The sequence below is a fragment of the Carassius carassius genome, chromosome 24, assembly GCF_963082965.1.
Source record: "Carassius carassius chromosome 24, fCarCar2.1, whole genome shotgun sequence".
In the NCBI taxonomy this organism is placed as follows: Eukaryota; Metazoa; Chordata; class Actinopteri; order Cypriniformes; family Cyprinidae; genus Carassius; species Carassius carassius.
Window position 1 is genome coordinate 10,689,218 of NC_081778.1, and position 20,776 is coordinate 10,709,993.

A 20,776-nucleotide genomic window follows, 5' to 3' on the forward strand; every position below is an offset into this window, starting at 1 on the left:
CAGGTCCATAATCCTGACATATCGCCCCCCCTCCTGGAAGGTGCCATAGAGGCAGCTCAGGTAGAGGATGGACACCCAGCAGACAGAGGCCAAGGAGGAGACAATGGAGGGAGGAGCTAGGGCGGAGGAATGGCCTGCAAACTCCAGGGGGGGGAACAGCGGCTGCGGAGCGGGTGGTGGAGAAGCCTGAAGCAGAGTCGGAGAGCCAACGAGCCAGGTGGATGACGAGGATGCGTGGGGCCAGGGTGGAGCCGAGGATCACCGGCCTGCCCACTCCTGGGTGAACTGGGAAACAGGAGCCCCCTCGGGGCTGGACGGTACCAGCGAGGACCAAGGAGAGAAAAGAAAGGACAAATCGACTTCCAGCTCAGTTTCCCAGTCCCCTTCTAAGTCCAGCAGTCCCAGATGTCAGCTCACCCTCAGCCATGGTGCAGTGGGCTCCACTCCACTCCACACTCTCACCGTCCATGGCTTGCTCCCTCACGGTGGGCGTGGTTGCTGGCTCTCACACCTGGTCTGATGGGGGTGGGTTGAGCTCCACATCTCCTCCGCTCAGTTGCTTAGCTTTGTGCTGGCTCGTCGATGGAGGCAGGAATTGGCTCTCTGTCATCGGTGGGCTCGGGCTGATGCTCCACACCGCGGGGAGATGGTGGGCTGGGCACTGGGTCTGGAGTGGATCCGGCGAGATCATCCTTAAAACCGATGGTGAATGGAGATCCGTTCGGGTAGCTGTTGTCATGTGCTACCTCCAGAAACAGTCTCGTATGACCCTCGAGGAAACACTCAAACATAACAAGTAGAAAAGACAGAATGCAAATTGCTGGTGCCAGGAATCATAATTAAACTAAATGAGGACAGGAAACAGACCATATAAAGAAAACCAGGAAAAAAGAAAGGGGCAAAACACAACAAAACAGGTCCATAATCCTGACAACCACATTGCTGCTTCACATATTTTCTTCCACTTTAGATTTTTTCATGTATAAGATGTGAAACGCTAGGCTATGAAGTAAGTATAATATGTAACTATTTACAGCCAGGTCTTTTTGAAAAATAATGTTTTTTCTTTACTTGATTCAGTAAAGGCTAGATTCAGATGTTGGCAAGGTTCAAATTGTCAAGTTGGGGATTGTTTTGTCCTGGCTATGGCATGTAGAAAAATTCACAATTAAAGTACACACATTGATTGTAGCTATCAAAATCATGCTGTCCCAAAACTCAAAGATAGCCAGAGGTGGGTAGAGTACCCAAAAACTATACTTAAGTAAAAGTAAAAGTACTTCTAGAAATATTTACTCAAGTAAAAGTAAAAGTACTAGTCTTGAATAGTTACTTGAGTAAGAGTAAAAGAGTATCGGATAAAAAATCTACTCAAGTAGTTAGTTACTAGTTACTTTGGGTCATATATACTGAGCCTATTTATATTTAGATATATAGATAAAATGTATGTAATGTATGTGTGTGTGTATAAATGTATATATTTCATCAGCCTTTACTCCAATTTATGTAATTTATTATAAAACCCTGTCTGTTTACTTAAGTAACAGATATAGGTGTCATGCCATAACATATTTTTAATATGACTGACTTTATATTAAATGTGAATTTAACATTGAAAGTTAATGTGATATAAATATTGCTACTAATCTTTCATTGTTCAGAAAGAGAGCAAATAACATTTACATTATTAAAGATCATTTTCACTGACAGTCTAGATTTCAATCAATCTCAGAAACTCCCATTAAAATCACTGAAACTGTTAACACTGTGAAATCAATATCTTAATTAAAGATTCGTACACACATCTGCACTTTGTTGTTTCTGACGAGAGAATTCACCAGAAAGAGGTATTCAGTCAGCGAGCGAGTGAAGGAAGCACCGGCATTTTAGCGATGACTCATCGGAACACCTCTGATTGGCCAATGCTTTAATAAGCTCAACAGAATCTTGTGTGATTGGTTATAATGCGCAGTGCTGTAAAAACACATCTATCTCTGGCTCAGCGCCAGCAAGCAATCACAGTTCTGAATTTAGCAGCTGATGACATGACTTGCTGGACGTACTGGCACCGGTTTGATTGTATTAAAATTAATAAAATCTTAATCGGCTATTTTTTGTCTTTTGGAAGCTGCATTCAACTTGACTCCCCTCTGTTATAAGCCACACGTACAACAAACTAATGTCACAGTGATATCGTGTACTGTAATCGAATGTAGCCCAAGTTAGGCTATTACCTGTTAAACAGTAGACAGCACACGCGGTGTTCATCTAATAAGGATCTCCATCGCTAGCAAATAATAGCCTTTGCAGATTTGCTTTCAATTAAGTGCAGTTCCATAGCCACGTTTTCAACGCTGCTGATGTTAAACATTACAACTCTGAGTGAACCGCTTCAGATGCTCAGCGCGTGCGGCAGGGAACTGAACGAATCATTCAAACTGATTCATGAACCAATTCACTCGTTTGCCAATTGGTTTGATCAAGCCTTTGAACAGAGTTGACTCAAAAGAATGAATCATTCGCGAATGGGCATCGCTCATTGCCCAGAGAAAAGCAGACGGCGCGTTTGGAATAAACTGAAGCATTTATAACATTTATTGCATTAAGATAAATGGTATTGCAAATGATAAATGGATAAATTAAGATAAAGGTAAATGTAACTCGTTACTACCCACCTCTAAAGATAGCACAATTAAATGTCTGCATGCCTATTTGAAATCAATGCTAGCTGGGCTTTGATGGAGTCTGAGCTATGTTGAGACGATCTGGAGGAAATGGGAAATGAAGGTAATTGTGACTGCCTTTTTTCGGCCCCAACCATCGAAATCATGCTACACACCCTCTTTCTCTCATACTTCATTGAACATAACTATGTCTGTCAGTTTGGTTCTATCTCTTGCCTGACAGTGGCTAGAGAACTCTCTGCCTTCCACTGACATCCCAACCTGACTCACTCTGATCAATAAAGAAAAGCAGTGCAATTCTTCCATTATGTCACATTGTGGAAAGAGACAAAAGAGAGTGGACTGTATAGTGAAAAGGCAATGATGGGAAGACCTAAACATTACATGTTTAGAATAAGTTTTATATAGGGTTGATATCAAAATTGACAGTTTTGAGATATTAGAGTTTGGTTTGATTTTGGATGTGCTTACAGTCTGTCAAGGCATGGGGTTCTAGTAGAAGAAAATTAATTCTGAAGGTCTGTCTGCCAAACTGACCAGTGATATTTGAGCCACATGTATGATGTGGTAGCTAGTTTAGAGAAGGAAATCATGAATGCCAGGACCATATTCAAAGGTATTTGGTCTAATATAATTTTTCTGCTATGGACTCAATCAACCACTCAGACTTCCTGGTCAAAAATGGTACTCAAGGGTCTTTTGATGAAATTTTGGACTTTGCCCTTCTGTCTGTGGGTTCCCCTCTCACTGTTGGGGAGGTCACGGAGGACACTTACTCTTGAACATCTTTTGGAGGGCAGTGGTCAGGGAGCTCCGGTGGCCATGAAGCCTGGCCAACCATGGTCTCCAGCAAGCACCACGCTGGTGATGGCCAGTTCAGTGTTATCATTCCCCGTTCCAGCACCTCTCCACAACATGGCTACCGGTGCTGAGCTTCTCCAGAAGCCGGAGTCTACACCCAAAATGACCAACATATCCAAGTCAGCTCACAAGATGGCTGCCATGCCCCAGCCAGAATCAGCACCCACGATGGCTGCCACGCCATAGCGTGGTCTTCTCTGGTCTTCAGCTACCATGGACATCACAAGTTCCCAGGTACCATGGACAACACACCAGAGTTTCTGGTCATCATGGATGCCATGCCAGAGTTCCCAGTCATTATGAGTTGCATTTGGAGACAAGGAATTCTATGAGTGTTTGAGGCTGGCTTCCAGTTTTGTGGACCCACCGTTGATATCAGTGAGAGCAGCTGGCATTCCAAGGCCTTCAGCACCAGCAGTTACTGAGGCAGTTCCCCTAACTACAGTGTTTCCAGTTATGGTCATAGCTATCTGGTGTGTTTGGGCTGCATACTGTCCTCCAGCTTCTACAAAATCCGTTCCGTCTTGTTTCGGCCACAGGTGCCATTGATAACATCTCTGTGCTCTTTATTCCAGTCCAGCCTGATCCGCCGTGGTGGTTCCCTGTTTCATCAGCTCCACCCTGGTGGTCATCTGCTCCACTGTGGGAATCCTCTGTCTCGTCTGCCCTACCCTGCTTGTCATCCTCTCCACCTTGGGGGTCCTACTGTGGTGGTCGCCTGCACCACCATGGGGATATTCTGTCCCTTCTGCTCTGCTGTGGTGGTCCACAGCTCTTCCGGCTCCACCTTGGCTTTCTGCTCTACCTACTCCGTCGGCTCTGCCTCAGTCTCCAGGCCCTCCTCCTGGACTTGACCCTCCATCCCTCCCCTTGTTCCACCTCCCTACTGGACTTTAATCTATTCTGGTTTAGGAGCATCTGGAAGCCACTCATTAGGAGGGGTCTATGTCACAATCCCTGCCTGTGTTCTGTGTCCCTACTGTTGTTCACCTTATGTTTCCCTGCCATGCTGCCACCATGTTAGTTGCCATGGATACTGATTAACCCCCCCCCCCACCCCCACCTTGTTATCTTGTTTGCCCCTGTGTATAAAGCTATGTGTCTCTCAATCTGTCTTGGTGAGTTGTTGTGAATGTTACCGTTTTCCTTTTGTGGTTTCTTTTGTGCCTTGTTTTCAAGTTTTGTGTCAAAAAAATCTCTCCATTAAAATAAGTATTCTGTTTTCAATAAAAAATAGTATTCTGTGTCAATAAAAAGTGAATCTAGCTCTATATTTACAATGTCCCTGGTCCCTTCTCTACATATATTGAGTGCAATATCACAAAAGAGCATGGTTTGGACCAGTTCCTTTTGATCCAGTCTTGAGAGTCCTGTGTAATTTCCCAGTGTGGGACAAGCTAGCCCCAACCACACCACAATCCCTTTTGGCTTTTACATTGAAAAGAAGACAACAAGCATTGTTCAGAGGATTACCGTCCTCTGCCATTGTTCTCTTTGTCAAAAATCATTATGTAGAACGAAAAACAGGTGTTCAGTGGCTTGCCAAGGTCAGTGTCAAATTCATGAGCTCCAAGTATCCAACTGTCCCATTAACTGTGCTTTGATGCCTTTTGAGAAAGGGGGGAATTTTATTTGATGAATGAGTAGAAATTCAAGATGAACAAGTTTACATTTTTGTCAGGTTTAGAGAAATTTGAGAATATCTAGTCTGACCTTTTATAGCACTTTGTATTTAAAAGCTTCAATACAAAAAAAAAAAAAAAAAAAAAAAACTTGTCAGAGGGCCCTTCAACTTCACATAACTGTAGGTTTTCCAGCATGTCTATAAATATTTGAAACAGGTGACAGAGAACTGCCACAAACTGCAGCAAGTTTGACTGAATCTCATCAAGGAGAAGGGTTTTATTTATTTTATTTTATTTTTTGTAATGCAGAATATCAATATGGCAGAATTTTGAATTGAGACCAAAAGTGTAATGTAAATACGGCCAAGTCCCAATGGGTCAATATGGCATGATGATATTTCTTCCTAGCTCCCTGAGTGAGCGCACACCTCCCTCATCAACCCCCCCCCCCCCCCCCCCCCCCCCCACACACACACACAGACACACTCACACAGGCACACATCATCTTCCAGACAATCTCAGCTGGCACTTGCAATTGACGTTTTTTGGTGGTGAAAGGCCATTCTAGTTTTTGACAGACACTTCCATTGCATTAGTCTGACATTCAGCTCATAGATTTTGTTTTACATTTTGTTGAAATCAAGTTTTTCATTATACTTAGGCTATTCTTGTGTTTTGGGCTGAAAATATCCAAAGCAATAATAATTAGTCTTTTTGTAACTAGGCAATCCACAGTAAGAATTAAAGTGTACTATTTTTCATCACTAGCACCACCAAGCAATAATGATTGTTATTAAAAAAAGATTGTTATTACACAGATTTCCCGAGCATCATCTGCCATTGGTTGGCAAACAGATAGTCCCATCCCCAGCTCATGCTGTTTCTGTTAAAGTTTTTTTTTTGCAGTTTGTAAAACATCTTTTATTGATAAGCTATAGTTCACAAATTAAGTTTTATTAACTTTACCTTCTAACTTTTAACTATAATTTAAATAGCTTTCAGGACACAATTACATGCACACACACACACAGACAAAACTGTGTACTTTTTAAATGAATACTTATTACGGAAATAATATGCTTAAAAATATACTGAAGTGTATATTATAAAATGTATATTAAATAAGCATATAAATACATATTTTTATTTGTAATTTCATAATTACTTAAATTCAAATATGGTTAAACTGTACTGCAGAATGTACTGACAAAAATTAATGGTAAACTGTAACATATTTTACATCTATACTATATGTCTATTGAAACCGGCATCTCATGTATTTAAATATATTTGTATTTACACATTACGCATCATACTCTTAAAAGCTATAACCACAAATAAGTAAATATTATTATGCATTAAAACTGTTGTTATGATTACTCATGAGATGATAGAATACATTATAAGGAATTTTATTTTTGTAATATATTATGAATTCACTATTATGTCTTAAGAATACTTTTATGTATCTAATGAATTATAAATATGGCCTTCATAGAAAGTGTTACCTGATTGTAATTACGCATATTTATAATGGTGAAGTTGCAGTTGAATACATACAAAATATATTAAGTTTAAAAGTTCAATAAAAAATAAATAAAATAACACTACAACACTACAGTTAACTTTGTGCACTATGTGTACTAACACTAGATAATGTAATAAAATGTCATTATTTCATGTAAGCAGTGGTGGCACATAAGGGGGGGGTCTCATGAAAACCAACAAAAAATACATTGGACACGGCTAATAACTGCATATTACTGCATTGAAAATACATTTTGGTCCAAAAATAGCAAAAACTGACTTTATTCATCATTGTCTTCTCTTCCGGATCTGTTGTGTGAGATTTCAAAACACTGAAGTGTAGTGATATCCGCTTCACGAACGAATCATTCGATGTAACCGGACCTTCTTCAACCAGTTCACCAAATCGAACTGAATCGTTTGAAACGGTTCGTGTCTCCAATACGCATTAATCCACAAATGACTTAAGCTGTTAACTTTTTTAACATGGCTGACACTCCCTCTGAAGGGCCGTTCAGAGACCTTTGGAGGGGCAGGTGCTCAAAGTATAAAAGGGGCACATGGAACAAGGCTTTAAATGGCGCTGTTCAAAAAATATCAATACAGCAATATATTGTGATGCATTCCTTGCTGATTCACGTATAGATATGGATGATTATGTATTGATACAGCAGCAAATGCTTTGATGCAGTTTTGAAAAAGAAACAATAGAGAAGACAATTTTAAGTTTAAAATAATAATAGCTCTGGGATTAGAAACTGAAATTGTCCCAACCTGATGGCTTTTTCTTCTCTGTTCTACAGAATAATTAAGAACAGCGGTTATTGTAAAAACTATAGAAAACACTTGTGCCTATACATTTTCCTCTTTCTCACCAGCCTCTGTCTCCTGGCTTGCTGTTACCTGCTCTCTTTCTGTCACTTGTGCCTCTACATTTCCCTCTTTTTCTTCCTTTATCTCCATCTCCTCATTTGATCTACTACTTTCCACTCTCTGTCCATCTAGGAACAAGGCTCAATTTACTATTTCAGCATTAATCTATTATTTTAACCATCACTACTACTCTTGCACCTAATCAATAAGTCCACCTTAAATATTGATACAAAACATAAAAAAACGTACTCGGTTACTAACATAACCTCGGTTCTCTCTAGAAGAGGGAACGAGTACTGCGTCTTAGCTAAGACGCTACGGGAAAAGTCTCTTTTCACGAAATACTGAAGCAAAAAATTATCCTTAATTTTGTATTTTTGTAAAGCACATTTGCAGCAGTACACAGCCATAGGCGAGACGGCTCGCTCGCTCATTGGCTGTTCTGCGGCAACTGCACAGCCTATCGAGCGCAGGTTGATGCAACATCAGACCCTTCATGCCACTTCCCGCCGAAACGGGTGTGGCCCAACCTATAAAAGGAGCTTGAAAAGGCTGACTTACCTGATTTATTTAATCGCCGAAGCGAACCAGAGTGAATCGTACGCACGGCAGAGAACACAGTACTCGTTCCCTCTTCTAGAGAGAACCGAGGTTACGTTAGTAACCGAGTACGTTCTCTTACGAGAGCTCTCTCGTACTGCGTCTTAGCTAAGACACTACGGGAACCCTATGTAAAACGCCGTGCGCGCAGGGATGACACACCAATAAACCTGAAGCAACGCCCAGGATTTACAGTGCACAGTCATCCGAGGGACTCACAGAGAGTCCAGGACAGGAAGGGGGGAAGCCCTCCGTCCCATATCTAGCAGCATCAGTAGATGCGGCATTATGACATCACACAGCCGAGGCAAGGCCTGACCAATGTGGCAATGCGGGTCTTACGCAATACTGCCCATATAACAGTCGTCAGCGCATAACGCTCACGAACTCAGAGTTCCCATCAGGGCCCTGATTCGACTATACCGACAGCAGCCTTGCTTGCAAGGCGGGAACCTCCAGGTTATAGAACCTTGTAATGAATTAAACCTTGCTAATCATCGGGAAGAAGGAGGCGGGAACCGGCGGACAATCAAACAATATTTTAATAAAGCAAAATAAACACAAAACAGCGCACCAGCCCCTCACGGACGACTGGTGCGCGCAAATAAAAACCAAAACACAACTAAAAGCCCAGGCCTGGTCCTCTCTCATCCTTCACTGTCGTCGCTCCAGTTTTATATCCTTCCATCTCCTCCATGGGCCTCGAGACCGGCGGGTCGAACAGGTGTAGCTCATCTCCAATCACTCCACCGGCCTCGCTCCCATGTCCCTCGGCCCCGCCCCACTCGTCACATACCCCCATCGCCCCTCGCAGGCCGGGGGGTACTCCCGAGACTGCGCTCTACTCCCCCCCCCCCCTCCGTCCGGGGGGGGGGGCGCTCACGGGGACCTGCGGGAACCTGGGGGTAGGACAGACGAGGCGAGAGAAAAGGAGATGGAAGGAGGAGCGACAGAGACGAGAGAGGGGAGAGAGGAGAAAAAAATAAATAAAAAATCCGGTTCCCAGACGCACCGCTGCTCGGCCCTCCACCAGCTGGGCGATCTCCTCCGCGGTGCCTGGCGGTGGCACTGGACGGCCCTCGGCGTACAGCACGACACTCCTCCGCCGCCCGGTGGACGGCGACGGCTCCTCCTGTTTTGGGCAGCCGGCAGGAGTCCCCCGTTCCCTGCTCCTCCCCGTTCCGGCGGATGGCAGCAGGCTCCCGCCACCTGGCGAACGGCGCAGACTCCTCCGCTCCCTCACGGACGGCAGCCGCCCCTCCCTATCGTGGGCGGCCGGTAGCGAGCTCGCCCGTCCCCGGCAACTCGCTCTAGCCCACCGCCTCGAGCGTCCATGGCGGCACACTCCTCGCCTGCTCGTTGGCACCGCGGATTCACCACAGCGGCGAGGGATCTTCAGCATCGCGTCCCTCCTTCTCCCGGGTTTTCGGCACCACTGTAATAAATTAAACCTTGCTAATCATCGGGAAGAAGGAGGCGGGAACCGGCGGACAATCAAACAACATTTTAATAAAGCAAAATAAACACAAAACAGCGCACCAGCCCCTCACGTATGACTGGTGCGCGCAAATAAAAACCAAAACACAACTAAAAGCCCAGGCCTGGTCCTCTCTCGTCCTTCACTGTCGTCGCTCCAGTTTTATATCCTTCCATCTCCTCCATGGGCCTCGAGACTGGCGGGTCGAACAGGTGTAGCTCATCTCCAATCACTCCACCGGCCTCGCTCCCATGTCCCTCGGCCCCGCCCCACTCGTCACAAACCTGATAAATGTAGACGGCGAGGCCCAACCTGCCGCCATACATATATCCTGCAAGGAGATCCCAGTAGACCACGCCCACGACGAGGCGACGCCCCTTGTGGAGTGTGCTCTGACGCCCAGTGGGCACTGAAGGCCCCTGGAAGCATAAGCTAATGCTATGGCGTCAACTATCCATCTGGATAGAGTCTGTCTCGAAACAGCCATTTCCTTGGAACGTCCACTGAACGAGACAAACAGCTGCTCAGTCTGTCGAAAGACAGCGGAGCGAGACACATAAGCTCTTAAAACCCTAACAGGGCAAAGAAGACTCGAGTCTCTATCCTCTCCTGACACCGACAGGGCAGACAGGGCACTAACCTGAGCCCGAAATGGCGTGTTGAGGGACTTCGGCACATAACCGTGCCTAGGTTTGAGTATGACCCTTGAGTCATTAGGCCCAAACTCCAAGCATGACTGGCTCACCGAGAGCGCATGCAGGTCACCCACATGCTTCACTGAAGCGAGAGCCAACAAGAATACTGTCTTGAACGACAGATGCTGGAGGCTAATTGATTGGATAGGCTCAAAAGGGGGACCCTTCATGGCCTCCAAAACCGCTGCGAGGTCCCACATAGGGACTGACGGAGGTCTGGGAGGATTCAGCCTCCTAGCTCCTCTGAGGAAGCGGATGCCCAAATCGTTCCTTCCTATTAACTGACCGAGCGCTGTTTCAGAAAACGCTGCGATGGCCGCCACATAAACCTTGAGCGTGGATGGGGCTCTGCCCTTATCCAACAGCTCCTGTAGGAAGGAGAGAACCTCCGTCACCTCACAACTAAGGGGTGAACATCCCCGAGCTGTGCACCAGCTGGAGAACACCGACCACTTCGAGGCATACAGTCGTCGTGTCGACGGAGCTCTAGCCTGAGTGATGGTATTTAGCACTCCCACTGCGAGATCAGCGGGTAACCGTTGAGCGCCCACACATGGAGGGACCACAACTCCGGTTGAGGGTGCCAAATCGAGCCCCTGGCCTGCGAGAGGAGGTCCCTCCTCAACGGCACTGGCCACGGGGCGACGTCTGCTAACTGCATCAAATCTGGGAACCATGGTTGGTTCTTCCAAAAAGGTGCTACAAGCAGTATTGAACATCTCGTTTCTCTCACCCGTTCTATCACCTGCGTAAGGAGGGAGACGGGAGGGAAAGCATAAAGCGGGCAGCACGGCCATCTCCGTGACAGCGCGCTTTCGTTCTTGGAAAAGTGATTGAGCCAGAATCAGCCAGTCGTCCAAATAGTTCAGCACTCGTACGCCTCTGAGTCTGAGAGGAGCGAGCGCTGCGTCCATGCACCTCGTAAACGTACGAGGAGCCACGGACAAGCCGAACGGCAGGACTGTAAACTGGTATGCCTGGCCCTCGAAGGCGAATCTCAAATATCGCCTGTGACTGGACGCTATCCGTATTTGAAAATACGCGTCCTTCAGATCCATTGACATGAACCAGTCTCCTCTGCGAATATGCGCGAGGAGCTTCCTGATCGTAAGCATTCTGAAACTGCGTTTCACCAATGCCTTGTTCAGCTGTCTTAGATCCAGTATGGGCCTGAGACCCCCGTCTTTCTCAGGCACCAGAAAGTATCCGCTGTACAGCCCCCCCCCCCCCTCGCTTTGAGCTCGAGACACAGGCTCTACAGCCCCTTTGCTCAACAGTTTTGATATTTCGGCCCGAAGTATGTGTGCTACTTCTGTTTTGACCGTAGTTTCGACGCGCACTAAAAAGTGCGGAGGGCGTCGAAAAAACTGTAGCGAGTAGCCTCTTTTTATAATGCCTAGCACCCAATCCGAAACCCCTGGAAGCGCTGACCATGCATCTGCATGAATGGCTAAGGGTGGATGCGAAGCACGATCTGTTGACTGGGCAACGGCGGCGCTTGGGTGCACTGCACCATGGGCATTACGCCTGTGGCATTTGAGGCGGGGCGCGCGCTGATCACAGCGGGCAGATTGCTCCTCCTCGACCCCGTCCAGGTGCTTAACCGATTGGGGGAGGGCTGAGCGGGTCCCGTGGGACTCGTGATGTCTGCGAGTAACTGCGGGCTGCAAGTGTGCACATTTACCACTTTCGACTCGCTGTCTGCCTGGGCAGAGCGTACGTGCACGGGTTTCGTTTTTACAGAAACCACGCGCCGTGTGTGACATAGTGTATGTGGGCATTGAGGAGTGGGCACGTTTACTATGTGGCGCGCGTGACCGACCTGAGTCAATCTTATGTGCGCGAGCCCTGTGTGCAGGGCTGTGCTTACATGTGGAGATGGCCACTGAGGAGTGGGCATCGTCACTACATTTATAGCACCATCGGCAGTGGCCGGACGAACGTGCACGGGTTTCGTTTTTACAGAAACCACATGACGCGTGTGACATAGTGATTGTGGGCACTGAGGAGTGGGCACGTTTACTATGCAGTGCGCGCGATCGACTTGAGTCGCTTTTATGGGCGCGAGTCCTGTGTGAAGGGCTGTGCTTATATGTGGAGATGGGCACTGAGCAGTGGGCATCGTCACTACATTTATAGCACCATCGGCCGTGGCCGGGACACCAGAAATTACACCTTTTTCGGAAAATATCTGGGTAGCCGTGATAATGGTTTTTGTGTGCAGGCAAGCGGGCAACCGTACAGGCTTGCGCATTGCAAAAGATGCTGAAACAGTCACAATCCCTGGAACTGAAACAGCGGCGCGCTTAAGTGAGAATTCGGCCGCGGTGACTCGTACACCGGCGCTTTCCTAGGATGGCTTCGGGGCTCCCGGCCTCACCGTAATCCTCTGCCGCGGTCCCCGCGGCGCGGGGCGACGGCCGGTAGAGCGAGAACGGGGGTCTCGAGCTGCGTTGCTGAAGCTGTTGTGATAACGGCTTTTGTGTGCAGGCAAGCGGGCAACTGTGCAGGCTTGCGCGTTGCAGAAAACGCTGAGACAGTCACAATTCCTGGAACTGAAACAGCGGCGCGCTTGGATGAGAGCTCGGCCACAGCGGAACTCGTACACCGGCGCTTCAATGAAGCAGCCATCGTGTGTAGTGCAGACGCAGCCTGCTCAGCAGCAGAAAAGATTTGCGCGAGCAGAGGTGACGTCATGCAGCAGGCTTTAGATGGCAACACCGCTTTCGTCCGCCGTCCAGCAGAGGGCGGACAAAGGTGCGTCGCTATCGCCTGTTCCACCGGCGGAAGTGACTGGTAGTTCCTGTTTTTAGCATCATTCAGTGTGGAGAATGCTAGTGAGACAGACGAACGAGTTCGCTCTGAATATGGAGCGCTCCAAGCCTTTGCCACCTCTTCGTGAAGCTCAGGAAGAAACTAGGCGGGCTTTGAGAAGTACGCTCATCCGAAAGGAAACTACCATCCAGCCGGGAACGAGAGGGGGGGCGCTGGTGCAGACCACTCGAGGCCGAGACTCGTCGCGGCCAGCGTGAGCACTCGCCTCGGCTCCTTCTCGATGTCAGCTCGTTTGCTGGGCTTCTGAGCAGAAGGCGCGAGATCCTCGGAGCTCGCCCAGCCCTCACTGCCCGAAGCTAGCAGAGAGCGCATGTCCTCTTCCCCTGACGCGGCCCTGAGATCGACCTCCTCGGACGACGCGGCGGCAAACAGATGCAGGGGAGGCCGGTGAAGCAGGGCGAACAGGAAGCCACAGGAAGGCATCTTAAAAAAGACGCAAGCTCTTTTACGAGTGTGTGTCGCAGGGCGAACACACACACATGCATAAAGAACAGTTGGATATAACAGAATTGAAACGATATGTGCGCCGGAGAGCGCAGCAGGAACGGCAGTGGAAGGCGGCGAAGGCCAGCGGCTTCAGAAGTGGCTCGTCCCGCTGAGATGCCTATCAGACGGCGCTTGCTTCCTTCGTGATCCAGCGATGCGTGAGCTTCGCTGAAGAGATGAAAAATCAGGTGAGTCAGCCTTTTTGAGCTCCTTTTATAGGTTGGGCCACACCCGTTTCGGCGGGAAGTGGCATGAAGGGCGCGATACTTATTGGTCTGATGTTGCATCAACCTGCGCTCGATAGGCTGTGCAGTTGCCGCAGAACAGCCAATGAGCGAGCGAGCCGTCTCGCCTATGGCTGTGTACTGCTGCAAATGCGCTTTACAAAAATACAAAATTAAGGATAATTTTTTGCTTCAGTATTTCGTGAAAAGAGACTTTTCCCGTAGCGTCTTAGCTAAGACGCAGTACGAGAGAGCTCTCGTAAGAGAACTGATACACTGGAATATAGTTATTAATATTATTATTACTGTTGTAGTTGTCTAAAATTGAACACCTTTGCGATGTAAACAAATGACAGGCTACATTTGTTATTCATATCCTCCACACTGCACTTTGATATCAGGTATATTATGCATTTTTATTTCCAGAGAGATATTATTGAGTTTACAGGCTAAAGTGGTCTTGCTGTTGTAAAATATTTGCGTCATATTTAAAAGATAATTATATTTTAATTCATTTCTGAATTTTTATAATGATAATTCAGAGAATGAGAAAATCTAAATAAGCCTTACCAGTGTTGTGATAATAATTTTTAAGGCACTCAACGTGTTATAAAATAAATAAGTACTGTAATATAATAAAAGTTTAGTCAAATAACATAAAAAAGACCAGACCCCTCGATGCCTGTGAAACTTTTCTCCCTCAAACATCACGCTAGTTTTACTTCTATACTACAGGCTACACACAGCAATATAAACAACATATCTGCATGTTCTCACATCACATCGTTCTTGTAAAATAATAATAAGTAAATAAACATCAAAATCACTTCGGTGTGAATGAAACACCACTTACCAGCTGCTACGGTGTTGAAAATATCCTCTAGCAATTAAAAAATGCGCGTGCGGCGTGAGTGAATCATCGTCCCGGTCGGATGAGGTCGTCGTCGTCATGTGAAAGGTCATCATATTGGTCATTTTATTTACGGCTAAATTATTATTAATAAATTGTACTAATATTATGATTGGGCATGGGCAGGCATTCACAAAAGGGTATGTTATTACAAAAAAAATTCAAGGAAATTTTGCTTTGACAAAAGGGCACTTAAGGGGCAAAGGAGCAGGTGCTCAAGTGAACCGGTTCTTTCGGACAATTGGATCAAATAAACCAGTTGAAAAAAAAACAGTTCACCGGTTCTTTTGCTCTCGATGTAATGTCATTGACGATGACTGCCCTTCATTCAAGCCTTCGGTTTTCCCGCGCTTATAACATTAGCACAGAATCAGTTCAGAATCAATCACCAAAAGAATCAGTTTGGTTCAGATGCTCTGTGTGTCGGTCTGTTTCATGCTGAATCACACATGCGCAGTATCACCAGCTCCTCGGTTCTCGAATCGGACACATCTGACAGAAACGGTTCTCGGTTCTGTGTACGAATAAATGTCGAAATAATTAGGGGCCAAGCACCGAAGGTGCGTAGGCACCTATTGTAATTGTTCCCGTTCCTATTATTATCATTCTTCCTTCTTCCGACTAGGAGTCTATGGCAGCCCATAGAACCGATTGCGGGAAAGTTGTAATGGTTTGACATTCTGATAGAGGACATTTATTTTAAGAACGCATCAACGGATTGTTACGAAACTTGATATGGGTCATCAGTACAATGTCCTGAAGGAGTGTGAGAGGTTTTGAAACAGCGCCACCTAGTGGTGAATTGTTTTTTTCAAATGCTTATAACTTTGGGTGTGGTCGACTTATTATCACAAGACTCATCTAATTAGACTCCTGAAACCTTACCGAGTCCTACGATACCAAACATGCTAGGTTTCGCCTTACAGTTTGTGTAGCGTGGTTATTTAGCGCTTAAAAACCATTTGGCTATATCTTCGAAACCGCTTGTCTGATCGAGACGAAACCACCGTCAGAAGTTCGGAAACATAGGTTGATAGCTGAATATCTGTACCCAAATGCGAAAATATTGATAGTAAGGGGTAGTAAAATTCAATCAAAGTCATGTGTCAGTCATTTTTTATGTGTTTTTTCATATAAATGCCTATAACGCTGAAGTGAATTGAGATATTTTCACCAAAATTGACACACATATGTATGGGCTCACTCTGAGGACAGATTAAAAAAATGGTGTGACTGAACCTCTTGGTGGCGCTACAATAGAACAAAATATGAAATTCCCATTGACTTCAATGCAGTTTTCTGAAATAAATTGCTATTCTAAACAAATCCATTGGTATAATATTACGAAACTCAGAATGTGCCAACAACACCATCCCCTGAAGTTACTCAACACATTTTGAAACATTATAACAAGTTATAACAAAATTTCCAAAAAGGCTAATAACTTTTGAATAAACCTGGTTATTGAAATGCCGCTGGTCTTAACAGATTCCTTGTGTGAAGCTGACAACATAGATACCAAGTTTTCCTTATTTGGCCGAACTCCCTGTCCGCCATTTTGATTTTCAGTCAAAACCTCTTTTCTCGAACTCCTCCTAGACCGTTTGTCCGATTTTTACTAAAATCGAATCATATCATCTTCAGACTGAGCCACCTAAAAGATATGGATTTTGTGTCGATATACGAAACGGTTCTCATTTAGCGCACAACGAATTTGCTGGAAGGATGCCATAATGCATTTGAGGCTGTATCTCAGCAAAGCTTTGACATTTTTGCACCAAACAATGTATGTGTCATTGTCACCTAACACTGACCATTCAACACTAATTTGGTAACAGCGCCACCTATTGGTCAAATGTGATAAGCCAATAAATCCTATTACTAGTTGTTGTGTTTATTGTTTTCAAGCCATTTTGCCTAAAATAATCTTAAAACTGTCTTAATTACTCATTCCTGCCGTTTGTCTGAAGCTTGCTTCTGTATTGATTGGCCCCGTAATTGCTGCTTGCAGCTATATTTATAATTTATTATTGTTCTGCGTAGTTTGAAGAGAAACATTTTTTAATCTTTATCCCGGATATATATATTTTTTAATCAAGAAGAGGATGGGGGGTCAAATGGGGGGTCAAAGCGTTTTTTAGCAGGGTCTTGAGACCCCCCTGGCGCCGCTGGTGCATCTAAGTTAAAATGCTTACAAATGTCATTAAACATTCAATTCCATATGATCAAGCAATTATTACAAATCTAAAATGATTTTAACAGATCTTCTAAAATGAATAAAAGCTTGTGTTAATGCACAACACTTTTGGTGTGATGGGGTAAGATTAGGGACAGGTTTGGTGGTTTGGGTAAGTTTAAGGTTTGGTTAAAGGGTCAACAGTGTACAGGGGTCAATTTGATTATTATAAGGGTTCAATCTGTTTATATTACATTGTTTTGATAAATGAACAAGTGTTTTCTTTTAATAAATTATTTGTTTACCTCTGATTATTTATAATTCAGTGAATAGCTATCACGTTTAATGATAAACTGAAGAATATTATACTAATGTGAGTGTTGAGGCAATAACAAACTTTTTTTTGCACCACAATTACAATCTGTTATGTGTTTAGCAAGCATTTAGCTAAACTTAACCAGCCACACTTTACACAAACCTTGTTACAAAAGTCCAAAGCCCATAAAGATACTAAATGATTAGTAATCATTTATAAACCTTTACAAATGATGAATAGTTTCAACTTTAGATTGACTACTGAAAAAACATGAATGAATGATTAATAAATGAGTAGTAAAGATGTGTGAATAGGTTTAATTCAGGTCTTTTGAGACACTTTTTTGCCATTGAGATGACTGCTCATAAATGTATTAAGGATTAATAAACATTTATAAACATTTGCAAATAATGAATAGATTATTTGTTAAGATGTGTAAATAGAGGTTTACACAACAAACAAAGAACAACAAATGAAGATCATATGAACTGAAAGTTTAAAGACATTTGTAAGCATTTCAATTTACATTTCAATTTACATTAAATAATCATATGTTAATCATTAAGGTAATATTTAATAAGTTCATTAGTAAACATAAAGAATAATATTATCTATTATTTCTAGCTATGTGGATATAGATTAATACAGTTAAGCACACTTCTTTTTCACAATGACAAATGCAGAAAAGGTATTCACAAACACAAACCCGCAATGGTTTTCAAACATTCTTCCTCCTTTTGTTTCAAACCTGTATGACTTTCTTTCACCAAAACCAATGTTCTCAAATATATCTTCTTCTTGTGTTTTGCAGAAGAAGCCTAAGTCATACAGATTTAGAATGACATGAGGGTGAATAAATAATGACAAAATCCTCTTTTTTGGGTGAAGCTCAGTTGGCTCAATTTCCTGAGTTCTTGGTACTTTGGGACATGTTGGTCCTTTGCCGTTTTGAAAACTCTTATCAGTAGCAGGCAGGTCAAGCTGCCCCAGTGACAGAACATTAGGGCCCTACAACATTGGAGAAGGATACTACTATCACCTCGATTCCCTAGGGGCTGTAAATACTAGTGGAGCAGACAGACACAGGGACAGCCCCGCTATTCAGTCCTAATGCTTGCACCTTCACTGTTTACCCTAATGTGATTCTAAACACAATTAAATGACATTTCCTCTAACTGAGATAGTGTCAATGGCTCTATTAGAAGTTGATAATGGCATATAAGTGCTGCAGGAGAGGATATGGAAGATCCGTATCTTAAGTGGTTCTCTTTCTTTCATGTCTCACTCCATCAGTGTAAGGTTCCTGAGTGAATGTGTCTAAGGTGATGTGCCCAAAACAACCACAGTTCACATGTGCTCATTAATACATATAATTAGGCAAGTGGACATGTCTGATGTGCCTGAAAATATCATGGAATATATAAATATAATACCTTGAGATGTGGGGGCTAGAAGTGGTCGACTCTTATCTAACAGTTCTATCTTGGTTATTGGATGCATTTTCTATGTTTTGTATTGGAAAAAATAGACATTCAATTTTTGGATTATTACTGTTATTAACATGCTCAATGAATAGTTAATCAGAAGTTTGCATGCTTTTCTAAGAATGCCTCAATAACACAGTGCTTAGCCTCCAATTCAGAACTCCTGCATAATATTAGTTTTTGGCCTCTAAAATATTGGAAGACAGTATACAGTACAGTATACAGTAATAACAGTGTCTGTGTAACAAGGAGTCAGAGACATTCGGATCCATGAGCAGTAGTTTATTGTCGAGAATGGTCAAACAGGCAGAGATCATAAAACAGCGTCAGGAATGTCAGGTGATATCCAAAATCAGCAACAGTGACAAGCAGAAGTCAGGGCAGGCAGCAGAGAATCACAGTCGGTATAAACAATACAAAGTCAAACACGAAAGGAACAAACACTAGGAAACCGCTCGGAAATGCCAGACAGAACAAAACAAGACATCGCAATGATTGAAAGTCCAAACACAGCATATATAGGGGAGTGGTAATGGGGAACACCTGGTGGTGATTAGCCCTAAGCACGGGATTATGGGAAATGGAGTTGGAAATGGGTCCTGAGTGAGTCCTGAGTGGAGTGCCCTCTAGTAAAGTGCATGGGCACTCCAGATGACGATCGTGATAGTCTGAGCAGCAGTGATGTTTTACTGCTTATGTGACTTTCCATTTATTTAGTTTTTATTATTTTTTTCAAGCTCTGTGACACTGACATGGAATTCTGTTTTGGAGTCTTTCATTTTATTTATTTTTTATTTATTTATTTTTTTACAGCAAAATTCACCTATTCATCTTAAACAGAACAGTTCAATTATTTGCTGTAATAAATAGGCCTGGCAGTTTTGCTCAGAATAACAATATTTGCAAGCATGGGAATTTGCACGCTTCTGTACTAAAGCTGACAATATGGAAATGTCTTTGAGCTTACCTGCCAGACTTCTCAGAAACACATTACTTACAAATTGATAGCTGTGCTGAAAACCGCTGATTAGAAACAGGTCTACTGCTGCTGGATCAAGTGTGATCCCCTACAGACATTAATTGTGCTCAAAATAGCTGTATGGTACATTTGCAAATGAATAACCTATGCATAAACCTAAACACTCCCATATCAGTGATCTTTCGTTTATGACCTGAGCACTTTATATGCGTGTTACTTTGCATCCTTGTATGAAAACGAAATGTCTTAGTAGTTGCACATGATCATCTATTTTATGTATTCATTCATTAAATTTGCTCATGGTTTGTTTATATCTTATGCATATATTGGAATTACATTGAATAATAATAATAGTATTATTTCTATTACTATTACTATAAGATTATACAATGTAACTCCAGTATATACATAAAATATAAACAAACCATGTATAATTATAATATACTGTATATTTCAGCTTCATACTTTAAGAATGATTAAGCACATTAGCTGCTTATATTTATGAGTGTTAATATGATTTGTTGTGTTAATAAAAATAATAATAATAGTAATAATAGTAAAAATAAAATAAAAAAAATATTAATATGTTGCTCATATTTATAGTTTTGTTTTACTGCATATTGTTTTACTGTATTATACTGTGCATTATTTTATAGCCTACTATGTATTGTTGTTATTATTTTTATCATCATCATCAGTACTACTACTATTTTGAATGTATAATCATTATTTTTTCTAATATTCATTAATTTAATAATAATAATAATAATAAATAGTTTTTATATTTATTTACTTAATTGTGTATTTTTCTTAATATATAAGCTCTGTTGTATGGGCTACAAACATGTTACCACTGCCCATGTTTGGTTTGACAATGTCAACAGCATTAATTTAATGGACTACATATCATTACTGAATAAAACAAAGATTTATAAAAGTTTTTATAAGAACAGGATTCGTTTTTTATTTTTTGCTTTTTTTTGAAGAAAAAAATAGCTCCTCTCCATCTGCACTTGTATTCAGA